Source organism: Neofelis nebulosa, chromosome 1 (assembly GCF_028018385.1).
Source record: "Neofelis nebulosa isolate mNeoNeb1 chromosome 1, mNeoNeb1.pri, whole genome shotgun sequence".
NCBI classification, from domain to species: domain Eukaryota; kingdom Metazoa; phylum Chordata; class Mammalia; order Carnivora; family Felidae; genus Neofelis; species Neofelis nebulosa.
Window position 1 is genome coordinate 71,083,138 of NC_080782.1, and position 23,495 is coordinate 71,106,632.

A 23,495-nucleotide genomic window follows, 5' to 3' on the forward strand; every position below is an offset into this window, starting at 1 on the left:
GCACAAATTGTTCAGAGGCATACCAGAAGATGATCTGATTCACAGACTAGGATCAGACTTTGGGTATTTGGGAGAAGGTGATCAAATGCAAATAAATAAAACACTATGTTTATGAAGAGTTTTATTGCCTAAGAAACTCCCAACAAAGATTTGTTACTGCTTAGCCCCTAAGATGGTTCCTGGGACCCCAACACCTCATCAACAGAAAGTGAGCTATTGAGGCAACGCAGTCCCCAGTACAGGAATCTCTCTCAATACTCATCTTGGCTGTAACTAGGAGGAAAGAAAACAAAGAAGACCATCCTGGGTGGTAGAAGCAGAGATAGCCATATCGGCTAATCAAAAATCTTCCTCCACTGCCAGGCAAAGAGTCCTTGCCATACCTATCCAATGAAATATGCACATAGTATGGATTGTGGGTTGTTTCTTCTTTTTCTCTTTTCTAATTGACAGTTTTTATTGTCTTTATGCTATATTCTTTTTCTACCAATGAACACAGACTTTATTACAACTAGTTATATTTATCATGTAACCAGTTACTAGACCATAAGGCTATCTATTCAAAAAGGACTGAGAGAAATTACCCAGAGATCTTAGACTTAAACTTAGATGCAGTATTTAAATGAGTCTTTGACTTGCCTTCTTTTGTTGGGGAGCAGATGGTAAATGCATTGGAAGTTGTAAGTGAAAATTTTACATTAAGTCAGGTGCGGGCTTTTTTTCAAGGTTGTATAGGTGCAGAAAGACATGTATGCACATTGGTAAGATTATAGTGAATATTTTGGTTATGCCTGCCCAACATCCACTGCCCCTTCCCATGGTCACACTGTAGTCTTTTTCTTTCAGTGACCTCAGTCCACATGATTCAGATCATGTGACTGGCCAATACTTCCTATTCCCAGTTCCAGTAGTTAGTACCTGATCCAGATCTGGCCTCTACTATCCCTCTGACCACAGGATCAAGGATGAAAACATCACACAATTCATACAATGAGATGTAATCCCAGGACTTATATAAAAACTATGAGTAAGAGAAATGCTTTTTATGTTGGTCCTTCTAAAGTAAAAGAATGTAAGCCTGGATCTATCAGAGGGCTCCACATAAAGAAAGTCTACCTGAAAGTATATCCAATACAACAGAAAGCCACTGAGTATGTCCTAAGGCCATTATTTGAGCCTTTGAATCCATCTACATCTAAAGAAAGGACACTAGTGTTCTACTTTTTGAGCCAGTGGCTAAGCTAATAAGAGTAGGGTATTGAACTCATGCAACTGAAAGCAATTGAAAAATTTAATATTTTTATCAGTTATCAGATGAAACTGATATTGAGTTTTCATGCGAAAAAAGCTATAAGCTATAAATCTGTAAGAATTAAATTATTTGCCTAAATTCATACAACAAATTACTGGTAGTATAGATTCAACCCCAAGCAGATCTGCTTCTAATATGCAAGCTCTTTCCACTACATGATACTGTCTTTCAGGAAAACAGTCTGAAACTTCTCCCTACTTTATAATTATCATGGAGCCATGAATACCCATGGAGTGAGTATTCTATTAACATTTGTTACATGACCAAAAAAGGAAGAGTCACATGGCCCCCTGCTCTCTGTCCCATTCCTGCACAACCCACCTCTTGTGTTACATGAAACATTTCAGAATTATTTTTATAATGTAGGCCAACTTGAGGACATGTCTATTTCTTCACCACCTTCATCCTCCTCCAACAACTATATTACTATATATAATAGCAAGTGTCTCTAAGCCAAGCCACTTCGATGCTAGAATGCCAGCTCCAGTCTTAGGGTAAATTAGGCTCCAAAACACAAATAGGAAATCAGAACTTTAGAAAGAGGCCATCACCAAGGTCTAGCTACTATTGTGTAATAATTAACTGTGAAACTCAGAAAAGGACACCTATCTTATATGTGACAATACTGCTGTTGATGTTAATATTTGAAGATATTCGTAAGAACCACATCAACTTCCAAAAAGTAACAGCTATTTATAAACAGTCAAATCTCTTTCAAATATTATTAAGGGTGAGAGAGAAGGGAAGTGGAAAAGAATTTATGAACATAAGATCCATGATATTTTCAAGAAATCTGTCTAAAAAAAATGAAATTTTTTTTAAATGTTTATTTTGAGAGAGAGAATGCATGCAGGCACAGAAGGGGCAGAGAAAGTGAAAGAGGGAGACAGAGAATTGCAAGCAGGCTCCTTGCTGTCAGTGCAGAGCCCAATGTGGGGCTCACTCCAGGAAAGTGAAATCATGACCTGAGCCGAAAATCTAAAGTAAGACACTCAACCAACTGAGCTACCCAGGTACCCCTAAAATTATGAGAATTTTTGACAGAGCCAGAACACTCAGTTGCACAAGGCAACTTTCGTTTCCCTAGAAGGTGTAGTGGATTGACTCACAACCAGGTAAAAGACTCACTGGATTCAACATTCCATTTTTATACATATTAAAAAATAACTACTTTCTGGCTAATATCCACTACTTTCTTAGACTTCTTTTCTTTTTCTTCATTCTAGCAGCTGAATTTCTCTTTCAGAATTTTTTTTTTTTTTACAATAGGACAACCTCCAACAGAAAATAAAGCAAGACAAGATGTGAACATTGGGCAGGTAGCTAGAGTCACAGATATCTTGGGATCTCACTTCCAATAAGAATTCATAACAGCAAAGCCGCAAATATTTCAACATGGACCTTTAGAATCACTCCCAGATAGTTGAAACTGTTATAGTTAAAACCAGGATTACTAATGGTTTACTATATTTAGACATTTAACATTTGCATTCACTTCAGGTTTAGCATATGAAAGAACTAAGTTCAAACCCCAGTAAACACTTTTATACCTGGCTCTCCTAGGATAAAGGATGTGACCCAACATTGGTTCCAGATCACAAAAAGAATATACAAGCTATCCAATTTAGAGTTGTCAAGAAAATCAAAACAAGTACATAAAAAGTGTATGTACTCACAGCAGCCACCAAGCAAACATTAATGTCCCTCCCCTATATCACTATCTGAATCCATGTAATTTACTCAAAAACTTTTTCTGACAGATATTGTTTCTACCTTGGAGGTTAAAATGTTCAAGAGGAGAAAGAGGGGTTAAGATGGTGGAACAGCCCAGGAGAACCAGAGCTTGTCTCGTCCCTGAAACGCAGCTAGATCGGGACCAAACCATCTTGAACACCTAGGAAACTGATCTGAGGATTAACAAAACAATCTGCATAACTTGAGCCACAGAACACAGCAGGTACATGGTGTGGAGGGGTGAACTGGGGAACACAAAAGCTGTGGAGGGTAGACAGCCATTTTTGCAAAGAGAGGACAAAGATAAAAAGGTGAACCAGGGAAGAGAAAAGCCAGGGAGGGTAAACAGTCATTTTTGCAGAGAGAGGGGACAGAGAGAGAAAGAGAAAGGGGGAGACTGCAGCACTTTGGGACAGTACATTCAAAATACAAGGAGAGATAAAGAGTTTCCCAGACAAACAAAAACTAAAGGAATTCGTGACCACCAAACCAGCCCTGCAAGAAATTTTAAGGGGGACTCCTCAAGTGGAGAAAAGACAAAACAAAAAAACCCCAAAAGCAACAAAGACTAGAAAGGACCAGAGAACATCACCAGAAACACCAACTCTACAGACAGCATGATGGCACTAAATTGGTATCTTTCAGTATCCACTCTAAATATAAATGGACTAAATCTCCAATCAAAAGACATAGGGTATCAAAATGGATAAAGAAAAAAAAAACAAGACCTATCTATATGCTGCTTACAAGAGACTCATTTTAGACCTAAAGACACCCGCAGATTGCAAGTAAGGGGATGGAGAACCATCTATCATGCTAATGGTCATGAGAAGAAAGCTGGAGTAGCCATATTTATGTCCCAACATGGCAGTTCTCAAACACATAAATCAATTAATCACAGACATAAAGAAAGTCAATGATAATAGTACAGTAATTCTAGGCCTTCAACACCCTGCAAGGAAACAATGGCTTTGAATACCACACTGGACTGGATGGATTTAACAGATATATTCAGAACATTTTTCCTAAAGCAGCAGAATAAATATTCTTCTCAAGTACACATGGAACATTCTCCACAATAAATCACATACTGCGTAACAAATTGCCCTCAGCAAGTACAAAAAGATCAAGATCATATCTTTCATATTTTCAGATCACAACACTATGAAACTTGAAATCAACTGCAAGAAAATTTTTAGAAAGACCATAAAGACTTGGAGATTAAAAAACATCCTATTAAAGAATGAACAGGGTTAACCAAGAAATTAAAGAGGAAATTAAAAAGTGCATGGAAGCTAATGATAATGCAAACACGACAGTCTAAAACCTCTGGGAAGCAGCAAAGGTCAGCAAAAAAGGGAAGTATATAGCAATCAGGGCCGTCCTAAAGAAGGAAAAAAGGAGAAGATGACAGCATAGGAGGGTGCTGGGCTCAACTCATCCTGCTGATCACTTAGATTCCACCCACACCTGCCTAAATAACCCAGAAAACCACCAGAAGACTAGCAGAACGGACTCGCTGGAGCCAAGCGTAGACAAGAGGCCCATGGAAAAGGGTAGGAAGGGCGAAGAGGCAGTGCTCACGACACGGACTGCAGGGGGAGCCGGGGCAGTAGAGGGGCAGACCGTCCAGCGAGGCAGAGCCCCTGAGTCTGACTTGCAAAAGCAGAGGGGCCAGACTCTGTGAATTCTGACAGCCAGCAGGACTTAACATCTGGAATGTTAAAAGTCAACAGCTCTGCTCTCAGCAGCAAGGGCGAGAGGACGCTGGGAGACAGAGTTGTTGAGCCCGGGAAGACAGAACTCAGCTAAGCAGGAAGACAAAGGTGCTGGAAAGCACCATCTCCCTCTCCTATCCCCCAGCCGAAATCCCGAAGGGAACTAGTTCCTATCAATGACCTTGCTTGCACCGCGCAAACACCCAACACTGTGCTTCTGTGGATCCATCCATATGAAAGGTCTGCCTCCCTCCTGGTGCCTCAGAGCCCCTCCCAAAGTGGACCACCGAAGGCAAAGTGAGCTGAGTCTGCCCCTCCTGCCCCTGTGAACCTTGCAGATCCACCCCAGCTAATACGCCAGGTCCCATTACAGAAGCACCACAAGCCTGGCGGTGTGCAAGTAGCCCAAAAAGGGGCCACACCACTCTACAGTGAATCCTGCCCCTGGGAGAGTGGAAGATAAGGTATACACCAGTCTGACTATGGCCCCAGCAGTGGGCTGGGGACAGATATCAGGTCCGACTGCAGCCCCGCCCATCAACACAAGTTACTCCAGACAGCACAGGGGAAGTGCCCTGCAATTGGGCACCACCGTAGGGACTATCCAAAATGACAAAACAGAAGAATTCTCCTCAAAAGAAACTCCAGGAAGTAGCGACAGCTAACAAATTGATCAAAAACAATTTAAGCAATATAACAGAACAAGAATTTAGAATAATAGTCATAAAATTAATCGCTGAAGTATAGAGGACAGCAGAGATTCTATTGCTACTGAGAACAAGGGACTAAGAAATAGTCATGAGGAAATTAAAAAAGCTATAAATGAGGTGCAAAATAAAATGGAGGTGACCACAGCTCAGATTGAAGAGGCAGAGGAGAGAATAGGTGAATTAGAAGATAAAATTATAGAAAAAGAGGACTATGAGAAAAAAAGAGATGAAAAAAAACCAGGAGTATGAGGGGAGAATTAGAGAACTAAGTGATACAATCAAACAGAATAATATCCATATCATAGGAATTCCAGAAGAAGAAGAGAGCGAGAAAGGGGCTGAAGGTGTACTTGAACAAATCATAGCTGAGAACTTCCCTGATCTGGGGAAGGAAAAAGGCATTGAAATCCAAGAGGCACAGAAAACTCCCTTCAGACATAACTTGAATCAATCTACTGCATGACATATCATAGGGAAACTGGCAAAATACAAGGATAAAGAGAAAATTCTGAAAGCAGTTAGGGATAAACAGGCTCTAACATACAAAGGTAGACACATAAGGATAGCAGCAGACCCATCTACTGAAACTTGGCAGGCCAGAAAGCATTGGCAGGAAATCTTCAATGTGAAGAACAGAAAAAATATGTAGCTGAGAATCCTTTATCCAACAAGCCTGTCATTCAGAATAGGAGAGAGAAAGGTTTTCCCAAACAAACAAAAACTGAAGGAATTCATCACCACTAAACCGGCCCCACAAGAGATCCTAAGGGGGATTCTGTGAGTGAAATGTTGCAAGGACCACAAAGTACCAGAGACATCACTACAAGCATGAAACCTACAGATATCACAATGACTCTAAACCCCTATCTTTCTATAATAACAATGAATGTAAATGGACTAAATGCTCCAACCAAAAGACAGAGGGTATCAGAATGGATAAAAAAACAAGACCCATCTATTGGCTGTCTACAAGAGACTCATTTTAGACCTGAAGATACCTTCAGAATGAGAGTGAGGGCATGCAGAACTATCTATCATGTTACTGGAATTCAAAAGAAAGCTGGAGTAGCCATACTTATATCAGACAAACTACACTTTAAATGAAAGGCTGTAACAAGAGAGGAAGAAGGGCATTATATAATAATTACAGGGTCTATCCATCAGGAAGAGCTAACAATTATAAATGTCTACGTGCCGAATACAGGACCCCCCAAATACATAAAACAATCACAAACTTAAGTAACCTTATTGATAAGAATGTGGTAATTGCAGGGGATTTATTTAATACCCCACTTACAACAATGGATAGATCATCTAGCCACAGGATCAATAAACAAGGGCCCTGAATGATACATTGGATCAGATGGACTTGACAGATACATTTAGAACTCTGTATCCCAATGCAACAGAATATACTTTCTTCTCAAGTGCAAATGGAACATTCTCCAAGATAGATCACATACTGGGTCACAAAACAGCCCTTCATAACTATACAAGAATTGAGATCATACCATGCACACCTTCAGACCACAAATTCTATGAAACTTGAAATCAACCACAAGAAAAAGTCTGGAAAACCATCAAAAGCATGGAGGTTAAAGAATACCCTACTAAAGAATGAATGGGTCAACCAGGCAATTAGAGAAGAAATTTAAAAATACATGAAAACAAATGAAAACGAAAATACAACAATCCAAACACTTTGGGATGCAGCGAAGGCAGTCCTGAGAGGAAAATACATTCCAATCCAGGCCTATCTCAAGAAACAAGAAAAATCCCAAATACAAAATCTAACAGCACACCTAAAGGAAATGGAAACAGAACAGCAAAGACACCCCAAACCCAGCAGAAGAAGAGAAATAATAAAGATCAGAGCAGAAATAAACAATATAGAAGCTAAAAAAACTGTAGAGCAGATCAATGAAACCAAGAGTTGGTTTTTTGAAAAAATAAACAAAATTGATAAACCTCTAGCCAGGCCTCTCAAAAAGAAAAGGGAGATGACCCAAATAGATAAAATCATGAATGAAAATGGAATTATTAAAACCAATCCCTCAGAAATACAAGCAGTTATCAGGGAATACTATGAAAAATTATATGCCAACAAACTGGCAAATCTGGAAGAAATGGACAAATTCCTAAACACCCACACACTTCCAAAACTCAAACAGGAAGAAATAGAAAACTTGAACAGACCCATAACCAGAGAAGAAATTGAATCAGTTATCAAAAATCTCCCAACAAATAAGAGTCCAGGACCAGATGGCTTCCTAGGGGAATTATACCAGACATTTAAAGCAGAGATAATACCTATCCTTCTCACACTGTTCCAAAAAATTGAAATGGAAGGAAAATTTCCAGACTCATTCTATGAAGCCAGCATTACTTTGATTCCTAAACCAGAGAGAGACCCAGCAAAAAAAGAGAACTACAGGCCAATATCCCTGATGAACATGGATGCAAAAATTCTCAACAACATACTAGCAAATCGAATTCAACAGCATGTAAAAAGAATTATTCACCATGATCAAGTGGGATTCATTCCTGGGCTGCAGGGCTGGTTCCACATTTGCAAATCAATCAATGTGCTACATCGCATTAATAAAACAAAAGATAAGAACTATATGATCCTGTCAATCCATGCAGAAAAAGCATTTGACAAAATTCAGCATTCTTTCTTAATAAAAACCCTCAAGGAAGTCCAGATAAAAGGAACATACTTAAGCATCATAAAAACCATTTATGAAAAGCCCACAGCTAATATCATCCTCAATGGGGAAAAACTGAGAGCTTTCCCCCTGAGATCAGGAACACGACAGGGATGCCCACTCTCACCGCTGTTGTGTAACATAGTGTTGGAAGTTCTAGCACCAACAATCAGACAACAAAAGGAAAACAAAGGCATCAAAACTGGCAAAGATGAAGTTAAGCTTTCACTTTTTGCAGGTGACATGATATTATACATGGAAAACCTGACAGACTCCACCAAAAGTCTGCTAGAACTGATACATGAATTCAGCAAAGTTGCAGGATACAAAATCAATGTACAGAAATCAGTTGCATTCTTATACACTAATAAGGAAGCAACAAAAAGACAAATAAAGAAACTGATCCCATTCACAATTGCACCAAGAAGCATAAAATACCTAGGAATAAACCTAACCAAAGATGTAAAAGATCTGTATGCTGAAAACTATAGAAAGCTTATGAAGGAAAATGAAGAAGATACAAAGAAATGGAAAAACATTCCATGATCATGGACTGGAAGAATAAATATTGTTAAAATGTCAATACTACCCAAAGCTATCTACACATTCAATGCAATCCCAGTCAAAATTGCACCAGCATTCTTCTCAAAGCTAGAACAAGCAATCCTAAAATTTGTATGGAACCACAAAAGACCAAAGTATATTCGTGTATGGAGCCATGAATAGCCAAAGTAATTTTGAAGAAGAGGACTAAAGCAGGAGGCATCACAATCCCAGACTTTAGCCTCTACTACAAAGCTGTAATCATCAAGACAGCATGGTATTGGCACAAAAACAGACACATAGACCAATGGAATAGAATAGAAACCCCAGAACTAGACCCACAAACGTATGGCCAACTCATCTTTGACAAAGCAGGAAAGAATATCCAATGGAAAAAAGACAGTCTCTTTAACAAATGGTGCTGGGAGAACTGGACAGCAACATGCAGAAGGTTGAAACTAGACCATTTTCTCACACCATTCACAAAAATTAACTCAAAATGGATAAAGGACCTGAATGTGAGACAGGAAACCATCAAAACCCTAGAGGAGAAAGCAGGAAAAAACCTCTCTGACCTCAGCTGCAGCAATTTCTTACTTGACACATCCCCAAAGGCAAAGGAATTACAAGCAAAAATGAACTTGTAATTGGGACCTCATGAAGATAAAAAGCTTCTGCACTGCAAAGGAAACAATCAACAAAACTCAAAAGCAACCAATGGAATGGGAAAAGATATTTGCAAATGACATATCATATAAGAGTTCATATCCAAAATCTATAAAGAGCTCTCCAAACTCCACACCCAAAAAACAAATAACCCAGTGAAGAAATGGGCAGAAAACATGAAAAGACACTTCTCTAAAGAAGACATCCGGATGGCCAACAGGCACATGAAAAGATGCTCAACCTCGCTCCTCATCAGGGAAATACAAATCAAAACCACACTCAGATACCACCTCACACCAGTCAGAGTGGCTAAAATGAACAAATCAGGAGACTATAGATGCTGGTGAGGATGTGGAGAAACGGGAACCCTCTTGCACTGTTGGTGGGAATGCAAACTGGTGCAGCTGCTCTGGAAAACAGTGTGGAGATTCCTCAAAAAATTAAAAATAGATCTACCTTATGACCCAGCAATAGCACTGCTAGGAACTTACCCAAGGGATACAGGAGTGCTGATGCATACGGGCACTTGTAGCCCAATGTTTATAGCAGCACTTTCAACAATAGCCAAATTATGGGAAGAGCCTAAATGTCCATCAACTGATGAATGGATATAGAAACTGTGGTTTATATACACAATGGAGTACTACATGGCAATGAGAAAGAATGAAATATGGCGTTTTGTAGCAATGTGGATGGAACCAGATAGTGTTATGCTAAGTGAAATAAGTCATACAGAGAAAGACAGATAACATATGTTTTCACTCTTGTGTAGATCCTGAGAAACTTAACAAAAGACCATGGGGGAGGAGAAGGAAAAAAAAAAAAAGTTAGAGAGGGAGGGAGCCAAAACATAAGAGACTCTTAAAAACTGAGAACAAACTGAGGGTTGATGGGGGTGGGAGGGAGGGGAGGGTGGGTGATGGGTATTGAGGAGGGCACCTGTTGGGATGAGCACTGGATGTTGTATGGAAACCAATTAGACAATCAATTTCATATTTAAAAAAATAATAAAAATTGTTAAAAATAAAAGACAAAAAAAACAAAAGAAGGAAAAAAGCTCTCAAATACACAACCTAACCTTACACTTTAAAGAGCTGGAAAAAGAACAGCAAATAAACCCAAAACCAGTAGAAGAAGGGAAATAATAAGTTTAGACCAGAAATTAATGATTATCGAAATAAAAAAAAATAAAAAAATAAAAAAATAAACACAGTAGAACAGATAAATGAAACCAGAAGCTGATTCTTTGAAAGAATTAATAAAACTGATAACCCCCGAGCCAGACTGATCAAAAAGAAAAAGGAAAGGACCTGAAAAAATAAATTCATGAATGAAAGAGGAGAGATCACAACCAACATAGCAGAAATACAAACAATAATAAGATAATATTATGAGCAATTATATGCCAACCAATTGGGCATAATGAACAAATTCCTAGAAACATATAAATTACCAAACTCAAACAGGAACAAATAGAAAATTTGAACAGACCCATAAACAGTAAAGAAGTTGAATCAGTAATCAAAAATCTCCCATAAAACAAGAGTCCAGGGCCGGATGGTTTTCCAGGGGAATTCTACCAAACATTTACAGAAAAGTATACCTATTCTTTTGAATCTGTTCCAAAAATAGAAAAAAAGGAAAACTTCCAAACTCGTTCTATGTGGCCAGCATTACCTTGATTCCAAAACCAGACAAAGACCCCATTAAAAAGGAGAACTACAGACCAATTTCCCTGATGAACATAAATGTAAAAATTCTCAACAATATACTAGCAAACCAGATCCAACATTACATTAAAAGAATTATTCACTATGATCAAGTGGGATTTATTCTTGAGATGCAGGGCTGATTCAATATCCATAAATCAATCAATGTGATACATCACATTAATAAAACAAAGGATAAGAACACATGATCTTCTCAAAAGATGCATAAAAAGCATTTGACAAAATACAGCATCCTTTTTTGATAAAAGCCCTCAAGAAAATAGGGATAGAAGAAACAGATCTCAAGATCATAAAGGCCATACATGAAAACACACAGCTAATATCATCCTCAATGGGAAAAATTGAGAGCTTTCCCCCTAAGGTCAAAAACACGACAGGGATGTCCACTCTCACCACTGCTATTCAACATTGTGTTGTAAGTACTAGCCTCAGCAATTAGACAATAAAAACAAGTAAAAGGCATCCATATCGGCAAGGAGGAAGTCAAACTTTCACTCTTCACAGATGATATGATATTGTATGTAGAAAACTCCAGACTCCACCAAAAAACTGCTAGAACTGATTCATGAATTCAGCAAAGTCGCAGGATATATATCAATGTACAAAAATTGGTTGCATTTCTGTACACCAATAATGAAACAGAAGAAAGAGAAATCAAGAAATCAATCCCATATACAACTGCACCAAAAACCATAAAATATTTAGGAATAAACCTAACCAAAGAGATGAAAAATCTATACACTGAAAGCTATAGAAAGCTATGTAAGAAACTGAAGAAGACACAGAGAAATGGAAAAGCATTCTATGCTCATGGAATGGAAGAACAAATATTGTTAAAATGTCCATACACCCAAAGCAATTTACACATTCAATGTAATCCCTATCCAAATACCACCAGTATTCTTCACAGAGCTAGAACGAACACCACCAGCATTCTTCATAGAGCTAGAACAAACAATCCTAAAATTTGTATGGAACCATAAAAGATCCTGAATAGCCAAAGTAATGTTGAAAAAGAAAACCAAAGCTGCAGGCATCACAATTCCAGACTTTAACCTGTATTACAAAGCTGTAATATCAAGACAGTATGGTACTGGCACAAAAACAGACACAGTGGAACAGACCAATGGAATAGAACAGAGAACCCAGAAACTGACCCACAAATGTTATGATTAACTAATCTTTGGCAAAGCAGGAAATAGTATACAAAGGAAAAAAGATAGTCTCTTCAGCAAATGGTGCTGGGAGAACTGGGCAGCAACATGCAGAAGAATGAAACTGGACCACTTACTTACACCCTACACAAAAGTAAACTTAAAATGGATGAAAGAGCTAAACATAAGACAGAAGCCATCAAAATCCTAGAGGAGAAAATAGTCAACAACCTCTTTGACCTTGGCCACAGCAACTTCTTACTCAACATGTCTCATGAGGCAAGGGAAACAAATGCAAAAACTACTGGGATCTCATCAACATAAAAAGCAAAGGAAACAATCAGCAAAACTAAAAGGCAACTGAAGGAATAGGAGACGATATTTGCAAATGACATATCATATAAGAGTTCGTATCCAAAATCTATAAAGAACTTATCAAACTCAACATCCAAAAAAATAATCCAGTGAAGACATGGGCAAAAGACATGAATAGACACTTTTCTAAAGAAGACATCCAGATGACTAACAGACACATGAAAAGATGCTCAACATCACTCATCATCAGGGAAATACAAATCAAAACCACAATGCAATACCACCTCATACCTGTCAGAATGGCTAAAAGTAACAACTCAGGCAACAACAGATGTTGGCGAGGATGGGAAATGCTTTGCACCATTAGTGGGAATGCAAACTGCTGCAGCCACTCTGGAAACCAGTATGAAGGTTTCTCAAAAAATTAAAAATAGAACTACCCTATGACCCAGCAATTATACTACTAGGTATTTATCCAAAGGATACAAAAATGCTATTTCAAAGGGGCACAGGTACCCCAATGTTTATACCAGTGCTATCCACAATAGCCAAATTATGGAAGGGGCCCAAATGTCCATCAACTGATGAATGGATAAAGATGTGGTATATGTATACAATGGAGTATCTCTAGGCAAATTAAAAAGAATGAAATCTTGCTATGTGCAACACAACATGGATGGAACTACAGTGTATTATGCTAAGCAAAATAAGTCAGTCAGAAAAAGACAAATATCATATAATGTCACTCAGAAGTGTCATTTAAGAAACAAAACAGATGAACATAGGGAAGGAAAGCAAAAATAAGATAAACCATGAAACTCTTAAATACAGAGAACAAACTGAGAGTCGCTGGCAGGTGTTGGATGGGAGATGGGCTAAATGTATGATGGGCACTGAGGGCACTTGTTGGGATGAGCACTGGGTATTATAAGTAAGTGATGAATCACGAAATTCTATTCCTGAAATCATTATTACACTATATGTTAACTAATTAGGATATAATTTTTTAAAAAAAAAGTTCAGGAGGGGAAGAAAAAAGTAATATACATGAATAAATAATTATAACACAATATGTCATATTGTGTTACATAACAATATATGTTACATAACAGTAAGAGAAACAAATCATTCCTGCTTTGTAAAAATGTTCTAATATATATAAATCTAGATAAAGATTCTACACTTTGTCCAACATAACTGTTTATAAATAATTGGAATAGTGATCTAACAAGTTGTCACTAATAATTATCTGAGACAACTACATTGTTTAGATCCCTTTAATTACTTTACTATCGCCAATTTATTCTATGCATTACATAGAAAGCTAAGAGGCCTGACAAAGTGATAGTACTTAACCAGAATACATAAATTCATAAATTCTGAATGAATTTGAAATATGAGTGACTGAATCTGCATCATTAGAAAATCTATCATAAATCACAGATTCTATACAAAAAAAAAAAAAGTGATGCCTAAAAATGTTTCCTTTGCTCTCAGCAAAGCAAATTTTTAAAACCTCAATGAAAACTGAAATGACGGTTAATCTGTATAAGAAAGTATATACAGAGTATGTGATGTTGAAGGAAATATAATTCAAGAGGAAATGAGGACACTGTATAAACATTTTCATGAAGTAAGAGGTGGTATGGCTTCTAGGGCAGCTACTGACCCAGTTATTACCCAAATTGAATATCAGTAAAAGATTCAAATGTATTTTCCTTTGTAGAATATGAATGTAACAGAAAAGCCCCAACCAACTAACAAGGGAAGCTTGGGAAATCCTCCAGAGCTGGACATTCAAAGAGCAGAAAGGACACAAACTACAGAAGTGTTCAACTCCAAGGACAAAACATATTCAAGAAAGAGCAGGAAGAATTAAGCATCACAGTGACCAAGAACTAACTTTTCATCTTTGTGACAATGCGGCAGACTTTGTGATCAAATCAGAAATACTCTTTTGTTCTGCAAACCCCAGGTCATAAAAACCAAGAATAAGAATCTTTGCTGTAAAATACACTAATGATATAATGCAACATCATCAAGACTTCATTTTAGAAACAAAAAACTGTTGAACAGTGGAATTGTTAAGGGTCTGAAGGGATCACTTAAAATTTTCAATTAAGTTGAAATATATTTTATGTGGGTAGTTATATCCTAGATCCACAAGGCTTTGGAGAAATAACACTTGCTAATGTCAAGGGTCTAATGAACACAGGTTTTCTAAGTCTTCACTTCTAACTGTATGTTATATGTACTACATGCATACAAGATGAGCTATTTAAAAGCAATCTCATTCACAGCAATGTAATTTTAAAGATACTTTTCCGACTGAGCCAATGTAAAGAGCATTTTTATATACTAAACATCTAGAATATAAATATTCTAGCATTGAAGGGTTCCCATTCTCCTAAAACCATTTGTCCCACTACAGAAATACTTTTTCAGCAAGTGAAATAATTTAGACTGGAAAACTAATTTCAATTTTTCTATAATAATTAGTATTATTTTATTTACAATAAAGACCATGGTGTTGATCCTCACATATTTTTAATTCTTTTGTAATGTTTATTTATTTTAGAGACAGAAAGAGCACAAGCAGGGTCAGGGCAGAGAGAGAGGGAGACAGAGTCTGAAACAGGCTCCAGGCTCTGAGCTGTCAGCACAGAGCCTGAAGCAGGGCTCAAACCCACAAACCATGAGATCATGACCTGAGCCGAAGTCAGACACTCAACCAACTGAGCCACCCAGGTGCCCCATTGTTCACATATTTCTAAATGTTCATTATCAGTTATTCTTTTAAATGTAAGATTCTTCATTATCAGTTACATAAAATTAATACAGTAATCTTTTCTTCTGTAGCGTGACAAGACTGACAAATGAAGAGGCACTCATTTTCGGAAAATGCAGAAGTAACTTGGGTCTCAGTTGTAGTACTATAAGGTGTGTCTCAGGATTTGTTACTAATAGCAGTTATAGACATTTTTAAATGACTCCCTTTCCTTGGTAAATCAGAGTAGATTCAAGTTTATCCCCACAATTATGTCACTCTCAATTACTTGCATTCTGATATGCTTTCTTTTTTCTTTTAAGTTTATTTATTTTGAGAGAGAGAGAGAACGAGACCAAGCGAGGGGGCAGGGCAGAGAGAGAGAGAGAGAGAGAGAGAGAGAGAATCCCAAGCAGGTTCCAAACTGTCAGCACAGAGCCCAATGTGGGGCTCAATCTCATGGTTCATGAGATCATGACCTGAGCCGAGATTAAGAGTGGGACACTCAACAAACTGAGCTTCCCAGACGCCCCCAATATGCTTTCTTGAGTCACAGAGGGTGAGATGGAATTAAAGAGAGCAGACTAAGAAACTGCGCATTAGAATATGTCACACATGTAAATATACTAGGATGGGGAAAAAATGAGAATCACTGACTTAGATTACAATATTTTGTTTTATTTCTGGGTAACACATAAAAACTATGTGGCCCAACTCCTAACTCTATTCAGCTCACTGCTTGCTTCATGACACCCTTCACATTTAAGTGTTAAGTGTGTGCTTTTAGGAATTAGAATCCTACACTTACAGAGTACACATTTTTAAATGTAGATATTTATAAAATAATGCTCCCCTAAAAAATAATCATATACATCAGTAGTAGAAGGAAAACATTCATGTAAGAGTTTTATGTAATATTACATCTGAAAATAAGTGGGTTTTTTTTCCATTTTATTTTTTAAATGTTTATTTTTGGGAGACAGAGAGAGACAGAGCGTGAGCAGGGAAAGGGAACAGAGAGAGGGAGACACAGAATCCAAAGCAGGCTCCAGGCTCCAAGCTGTGAGCACAAAGCCCAAAGAGGGGTTCAAACCCACCACCTGTGAGGTCATGACCTAAGCCAAAGTTGGACACTTAACCGACTGATCCACCCAGGCACCAGGAGAATAAAGTTTAAGTTTTTTTTTGTTTTTTTTTTTTTTTAATTTTTTTTTTTCCCAACGGTTTTTATTTATTTTTGGGACAGAGAGAGACAGACAGAACATGAACGGGGGAGGGGCAGAGAGAGGGAGACACAGAATCGGAAACAGGCTCCAGGCTCCGAGCCATCAGCCCAAAGCCTGACGCGGGGCTCAAACTCACGGACCGCGAGATCGTGACCTGGCTGAAGTCGGACGCTTAACCGACTGCGCCACCCAGGCGCCCCAAGTTTAAGTTTTAAACATATTAAGTAAATGTGGTTTGAGGAAGGGAAGAACACTAGTTAGAGATTTAAGAAAGTAACACTTAGCTTTTCTGTACCACTTTTAAGCAAATATTTGTGGTTAAAATGAAAGGAATTTGGGGAAACCATCTACCAACAGATGATAATCCAAGGTGAAAGAAAAATAATTCAAGAATTCAGACAAACTAGACATATTTTGAGGTAAAAAGCATTTAAAGTGAATTTCCAACTACCCCTACTGAAACACAGTAATTTGAAGAACAAAGAACAGCTAATATGCGATATTGATAATTATTTCATTTGTACAAATATAAATGTCTTTCAATTTATATAAACTTAATTTACATTACTGAATATCCAAGGTCTAAATTTGGGGACTTTTAGGATGGTAGAATAAACACAGTAATACTAGGAGAGATAAAATTAAAGCTACCATATAATGAATTGAATATGAAAGTTGAGGACTTCCTAAATTCAGGAATTTTACCTAGATTGTCTTATTCTTCTTCATAACAACCTTGTGAGGCAGTCTTATCCTCATTCTACAGATGAGGAAACTAGGATTTAAAGAGATTACCTAACTTGCCCAAGATTCCACAGAAGAAAATTCTGATTTGTGACTGAAATCCAGATTATCTGCCTCCAAAAGAAATGAATCTTCTTTCACTACACCCTGGCAAAAAAAACCTACATTAAAAATTTTAGCATTTTAATTAGAACCTTCAAAAGGAGGAGACAATATCAAGATTTTAGTAAGTGATGATATATAAACTAAATCTATATACTTCATAGCTTGATAAGTATATATGAATAGTTAAGAAATAATGTCATCCATATTTCATAGAGTTAAATATGTAATATCCTCCAAAATGGAGAAATTGGAAACTTTTTGTAGAAACTCACTAAGTAAACTTCTTACCTAGATATTTTTAATTCCAAAGAAAAAACTTGGGAGGTCCCATATTTTGTCAGCCATACTGAAGTTTCACATGAGTAACTAAGATTACATTTATAATTATAAGAAAAAGTGAGAAATTGCTTCTCTTGTTTTTGTTGTTGTTGTTGTTGCTCTAATCTGTCCTCTATTTATTCTTTTCCATTTTTCTTCCAGACCTTGGAGGACTCTTCTAATTTAGGGTAACCAAGTCTCAAGTTCAAGAACTGTAAGATTAGGTACAGGTACAGATGTACTGCAATAGAGACCATTGAACTGCAATGATTGGTAGGGCTTTATAGAAGAAACAAAAGTTTCATTTATTTTCCAAAGTATCAACCACCATGGAATTATTGGTGACTTTTCTTTTCCATAGTCTTTTTAATTGATTTTAAAGCATTTAACTTTTATAATAAAAATAAAAATAGGAACGAAAGAAGAAAAGAGGGAAGGAGGCAGAGAAAAAAAAAAACTGGAACTTCAGTTAAAACATATGTAAACATTTTGGGGCGCCTGGGTGGCTCAGTTGGTTGAGCGTCCAACTTCGGCTCGGGTCATGATCTAGCACTCCGTGAGTTCGAGCCCTGCGTCGGGCTCTGTGCTGACAGCTCGGAGCCTGGAGCCTGCTTCCAATTCTGTGTCTCCCTCTCTCTCTGCCCCTCCCTTGCTCATGCTGTCTCTCTCACTCTCAAAAATGAATAAATGTTTAAAAAAAAATTTTTTTTAAACATAGGTGAACATCTTATTTTTTTCAAGTTCCAAAACTATGACCTGCCTGTTCTCTTTAATCTCTCAGTGTGTGGTAAATTAACCATACATAAGCATGCCAAATGAAATATGGAGAAATAATAACAAGGCAATCTGAGATCTATAAATTCTGAGATATAGCTCTTAATCTCAATATTTAAGAAATTAGTTATATAAATGAGGTTAAGTAAGAAAAACACATTTAGGGTATACTAAAACTGAAAAGCAGGATTCAAATACTCAAAGAAGAATGCAGGGATTTCCTAAATATGGAAAAATTCCAAATATAACATACACATACATATGTGTATGTTATACCCATTTATTATTATAAATTATAAATTATACCCATTTATTATTTTATTATAAACTGAAGGTCTGTGTTCAAATATTCTGCTAGCAGCACCATGAAACACCACCCAAGACACTTTTGAATCCTATCAAAATACTGACTTAAATGTTTCTAGACAATTACTTCATTTTCCATGAAACAGTTCTTTAAAAAGTTCCCATTTGTAGGCTTTATTTTTCCATTACAAAAATATTATTGCAAAACAACATACATAAGATTGATCCAATTTATTAAGTATGTTACTGAAACACTGAATAAGTAATGGTCCTTTGGACCTGTCTTCAAAAGAAGATGGTCATTTAAAAATCAAGTACAAAACTATTAATACAGGAGTCCAATTTTAAAACAAACTTGTATTTGTACAAGTTCATTTGATTTCTTTTTTTATTACCAAAATGCAGCTTACTCATCTGGGCCTTGATTTACAAACATGATGACTTCCTAGTCACTCACAAGATTGCTTTGTAAATGTCATGTAAATTAACTTACTGTTGTTTTTATAAACACTATTTCCATCTGCAAAAAGAAACTGAGTTCCTTACAATATTTTGGTATGATATATATTTATGCTGGTTTTCAAACTTGATCATTTCAGTTCTTTTTGTTAGTATATACCATGTTAACAGCTACCTTGGAAAAGTTATTGCTGCGTAGGTGGTCGGCTAATTACTTCATTGTTTGAAATTTTTCATAGTAAAATAAAGGAGAAAATAAGCTTGAAATGTTCACAGACCAGAGTTATAAGCCTGTAAAATTTGAAGATGAAATGAAAGTGATTTCTCTACCAAAAGTGTGAATTCTTACTTCCAAACTACTGACATCAACCTTTCAAGTAATGCAGAAGCTGCATTAACTGGACCCTAAATAATTTTATATGGTATATATTAAATGCTGCTGAACATCAGTGCAGAAAGGAAACAGATCTTGACCAAAGGTCTATCTGGGAAGAAAAAAGGGAAAAGGTTTCCAAGTACGTTCATGTACTCTAAATACATTCACAACACCTTTGGAAGTATATGTAGTTCCCTTGGTTCAAGGGTAGTAGCAAAAAGGATTCCTGGCTCCCAAAAGATTACATTCAGCTTTCCTTTGCATTCTGACAAACGTGTGGTTCTTCTTGAGTATTTCTTTCTCAAGACCATAAAGGTATACCAAGACTACACTAAACTCGCGAAGTAATTACATTTTGCAAGTTTTTTTTAAATCCTATTCCCATTCCATAAGTTAAAAAGTGTTTTCTAGTCTTTAATCACTAAAATAGTTTTTGGGGTTTTTTTCTTATTAATTTTTCCTCAACACTTTTATACACGGTGACTACTCCACTGGAGAAACTGTTTTATCTTAAAATGCCTGGAGAAAGGAAAATGGTACTACTGCACCTTTAGAGCGGTTTATTCCAAAGTAACAGTAAGACCATTATGAATATATGCAGCTTTTTACAAATTAAAAAGATTAAGACTTTTTTTTCTTAACCATAAGGCAAACGAAAATGAAAGGCTACCAGCCTTAATAAATTACTGGACTTGGGACTGCACAGCACTAAATATCAAGATCACAAATGTACAAAGTAAAAAACGACAACTTCACAATTAAATCAATTTGTGCACGACGTACCGGCCCGGCTCTACCAACACCAACCCAGTTAGCGTTTCAGAAAGTTGATACTAAAGACTCTGAGGCTGACCGAGAGGTGCCTCCAAACACCTCCTCAACCCTAAATGGCAAAGAGAGTACAGAGCAGAAATTGCCCCGGCTGCATTAGCTTCACACTTAACAATTTAACTCTTGACTGTGTCTAGGGGGTCACCTCTGGCCAAGACAGGAGCAGTGATCCAAGGTGGGAGATAAAAGCGGGAGCGGGGGAAGCTGAGGCACAGAAGACGGACTGCGGACGGGCTCCGCGGGTCAAGGGGGACTGCAGGGCCCCAGAGGTAGGATGGGACTGAGGGAACACCTAGGGGTTGGGGGTGGTCGCCCCAGCCGGAGGGCCGCGCCAGGAAAGGAGCGCTCGGAGAGAAGGGGGTGCGGGCATGATGGGTTGTGCCCACAGCCCCGCAAACACCGCCCCACACCCCGCAGCCCACCGACCCCGGCGATGGGGCGGGGCCGCTGAGCCCGCCTCAGCCCTTTCGCGCCGGCACCCGCCCCCTCAGCTTGCAGTCCCGGGTTGGTGGGAGGGGCCGGCCTCGCCGGCCCGGGGGGTGCAGCGCGGCCCGAGCCCCAACCAGGAATGCTCCGCTGCGGGTGGAGGACGGGCGGGAGACCCTGCAGCCTGGGGCGGGAGTGGGGGTGGCCAAGGGCGGAGGAAGAGCCTTCGGCGCAGCCGCCGCCGGCCAGGGTTGAGTCCCAGGCGCCCCCCTGCGGGCAGGGGGTGTTGCCCCCTATCTCCGCAGGCCTCTCCTCCTAGTCCCCCGTCCCTCGGCGTTGCCCCGGGCAACAGCGCCAGCCGCCGGCGGCGCGAAACTCACCTACCTAGAACCTGACAAGCAGGAGCCCCTCAGACCCGGGAGCCAGTCGCCACCCCGCGTCACGGGGACCACCACAGCCAATGGGCGCCGCTGTCACGAGCCTCTGCGGCCAATCAAACTGCACTCCGGTCTTCGGGCACCCTCGAGGCCCCAGCCAATGGGCACGAGCCGAAGGCGGGCGCTGCCGCCCGGCCCCCAACCCCCTCCTCCCCCACCTCCCAGGAGGCGGGGCGCGGCCGATTGGCCCTGGACCCTGAGGGGTGGGTTTCAGGGTCCAGGCCGGGTGGGCGCGCGCGGACCCGGGGCTGCGGGCGTGGCAAAGGGAAGCGTGGAGCTTTGGCTGCTGCCCTCTGGGCCTGGTCCCCGGCTCGGGTGGGGTCCCGAGGTCCTCCTGTTCGCGTTCCCCTCCTCGTTCCTATGATCCGCTCCTCTCTACCCGGAGTCGAGGGCTGCGGGGGTGGGAGTGAGGGCGGGATGGGGCCGGAGGCGGACGGCGGCGTCACAGGAAACTTTGGGAGGCTCGCCTGGCCGCGACCGGGAAGTGGCCGGGCCGGGGGTGATAAGCTGAGGCCGCCTGGAAGGGACAACGCGGCGGGTCGTTAGCCGGAAAGGAATTCGGAGGGTGGGGGCGGAGGCGTGATTAAAATGTTAAGTGTGCCCGCGGGGTGCTGGGCGATCCCGGGAGTTGAAATCTCCAGGAACCGAAGCTGCTTTGGGGCCGCGGATCTCGTACCCCTCAATGTGCACCTCTCGCTCTCAGAATCAGTCACCTTTTCCTGTACATTTTAGTTGCATCAGTTGTAATATTGATACTTTGGGAATGGGTTTCAGCTAAAGCGGGAACTGAAATCTTTCTCATTAATTCCCAGTGCCTGAGACTGTCTTTAAAAAAAAAAAAAAAAAAAAAAAGAGTTAGGCACTCCGTGCTGGAATTGTGATGGATACTGTTAAGCGTACAGCAGGACCTGCAGTGGTCCCCTATAATAATAAGACCTTATCTCTTCCAGAGCCTGGAATGTTCAAAGACCCAAATTGGTTTGCTCTTCCAGCAACGGTTGTTTCAGAAGCGTCCTTCACCAAAAGAATTTAGTGGAAAATGACTAATGTGAGCTAAACAAAGATCACTAGGTGATCTGTAACAGTATGATAGGTGTTATTAGTCACTATTGAGGGTGTGTTCCTGTAGCCGACTTTTTAAGGCATTGCATCCTGTACATTGGTTGAACCACATTCTTTGCCTGGAGCGTATTAACGTCAACCCCATCTCCACCTTTCCCCTCTAAAACTTTTGAATTACGTGGGAGGCAAAAAAGAATGGTGAATATTTTTTTCAACAGGGTTATTTGTTTAATTATAGTGAACAGCCCGACACATGGCGAAACGAATCTTAACATTGGACTTTTCTCGTCTGCTGGTTCAAAGAAAGCAAAACATGCTGTAAAGACAAATAAATTTAAATAAGAGGCTTAATTCTTCCTCTTAAGGATGTGGGAAGAGATTTCCCTTTCCCAGAATATTTGCCTTAGAAACCTTGTAATTGGGGCGCCTGGGTGGCTCAGTCGGTTAAGCGTCGGACTTTGGCTCAGGTCATGATCTCAAGGTTCCTGGGCTCGATCCCCACATCAGGCTCTGTGCTGGCAGCTCAGAGCCTGGAGCCTGCTTCAGATTCTGTGTCTTCCTCTCTCTCTGGCCCTCCCCTGTTCATGCTCTGTCTCTCTCTGTCTCAAAAATAAATAAACATTAAAAAAAGAAAAGAAAAGAGAAACCTTGTAATTGTTGAGAACATTCTTCTTTGAAGTGTATCTACATCCTTTCTAAAACTAGTTAGGTCTCTCTCAGCTAGTTTTGTTGGCTTTACCTCCCAGGAATGTCTTTAAATACTTAGGAGATAATGCTTTGAAATGTGAACATCAAGAGACAGACATAGCATCCAGAAATGGATAAAGAGTGTGTGTGTGTGTGTGTGTGTGTGTGTGTGTGTGTGTGTGTGTGTGTGAGAAATACTATTCAGCCATAAAAAATAATGAAATCTTGACAACTTTGAGGATGGACCTTAATGGCATGTGCAAAGTGAAATGTCAGGCAGATTAAGACAAATACCCTATGATCTCACTTTATGTGGAATCTTAAAAAAAGAAAAGAAAACAAGCTAACTCATAGATGCAAAGAACACATTGATGGTTGGGATGGGTG

At 39.3% G+C, this 23,495-nt stretch overlaps 1 protein-coding gene across 4 annotated transcripts in view; it reads right to left on the reverse strand.

Moving 5' to 3' along the window:
- The window catches only part of FER (FER tyrosine kinase), a 440,848-nt gene extending 419,093 nt beyond the window's left edge, over window positions 1-21,755 (reverse strand). For 2 of the 4 annotated variants that reach the window (XM_058725350.1, XM_058725344.1), the window contains exon 1: window positions 21,307-21,754. The gene's annotated coding sequence lies outside the window, so the exon portion shown is untranslated. Of the gene's footprint in view, window positions 1-21,306 lie in introns of all 4 variants that reach the window. The other 2 variants (XR_009260552.1, XM_058725329.1) reach the window with 2 other exon arrangements.
- Window positions 21,756-23,495: the final 1,740 nt, after the last annotated feature.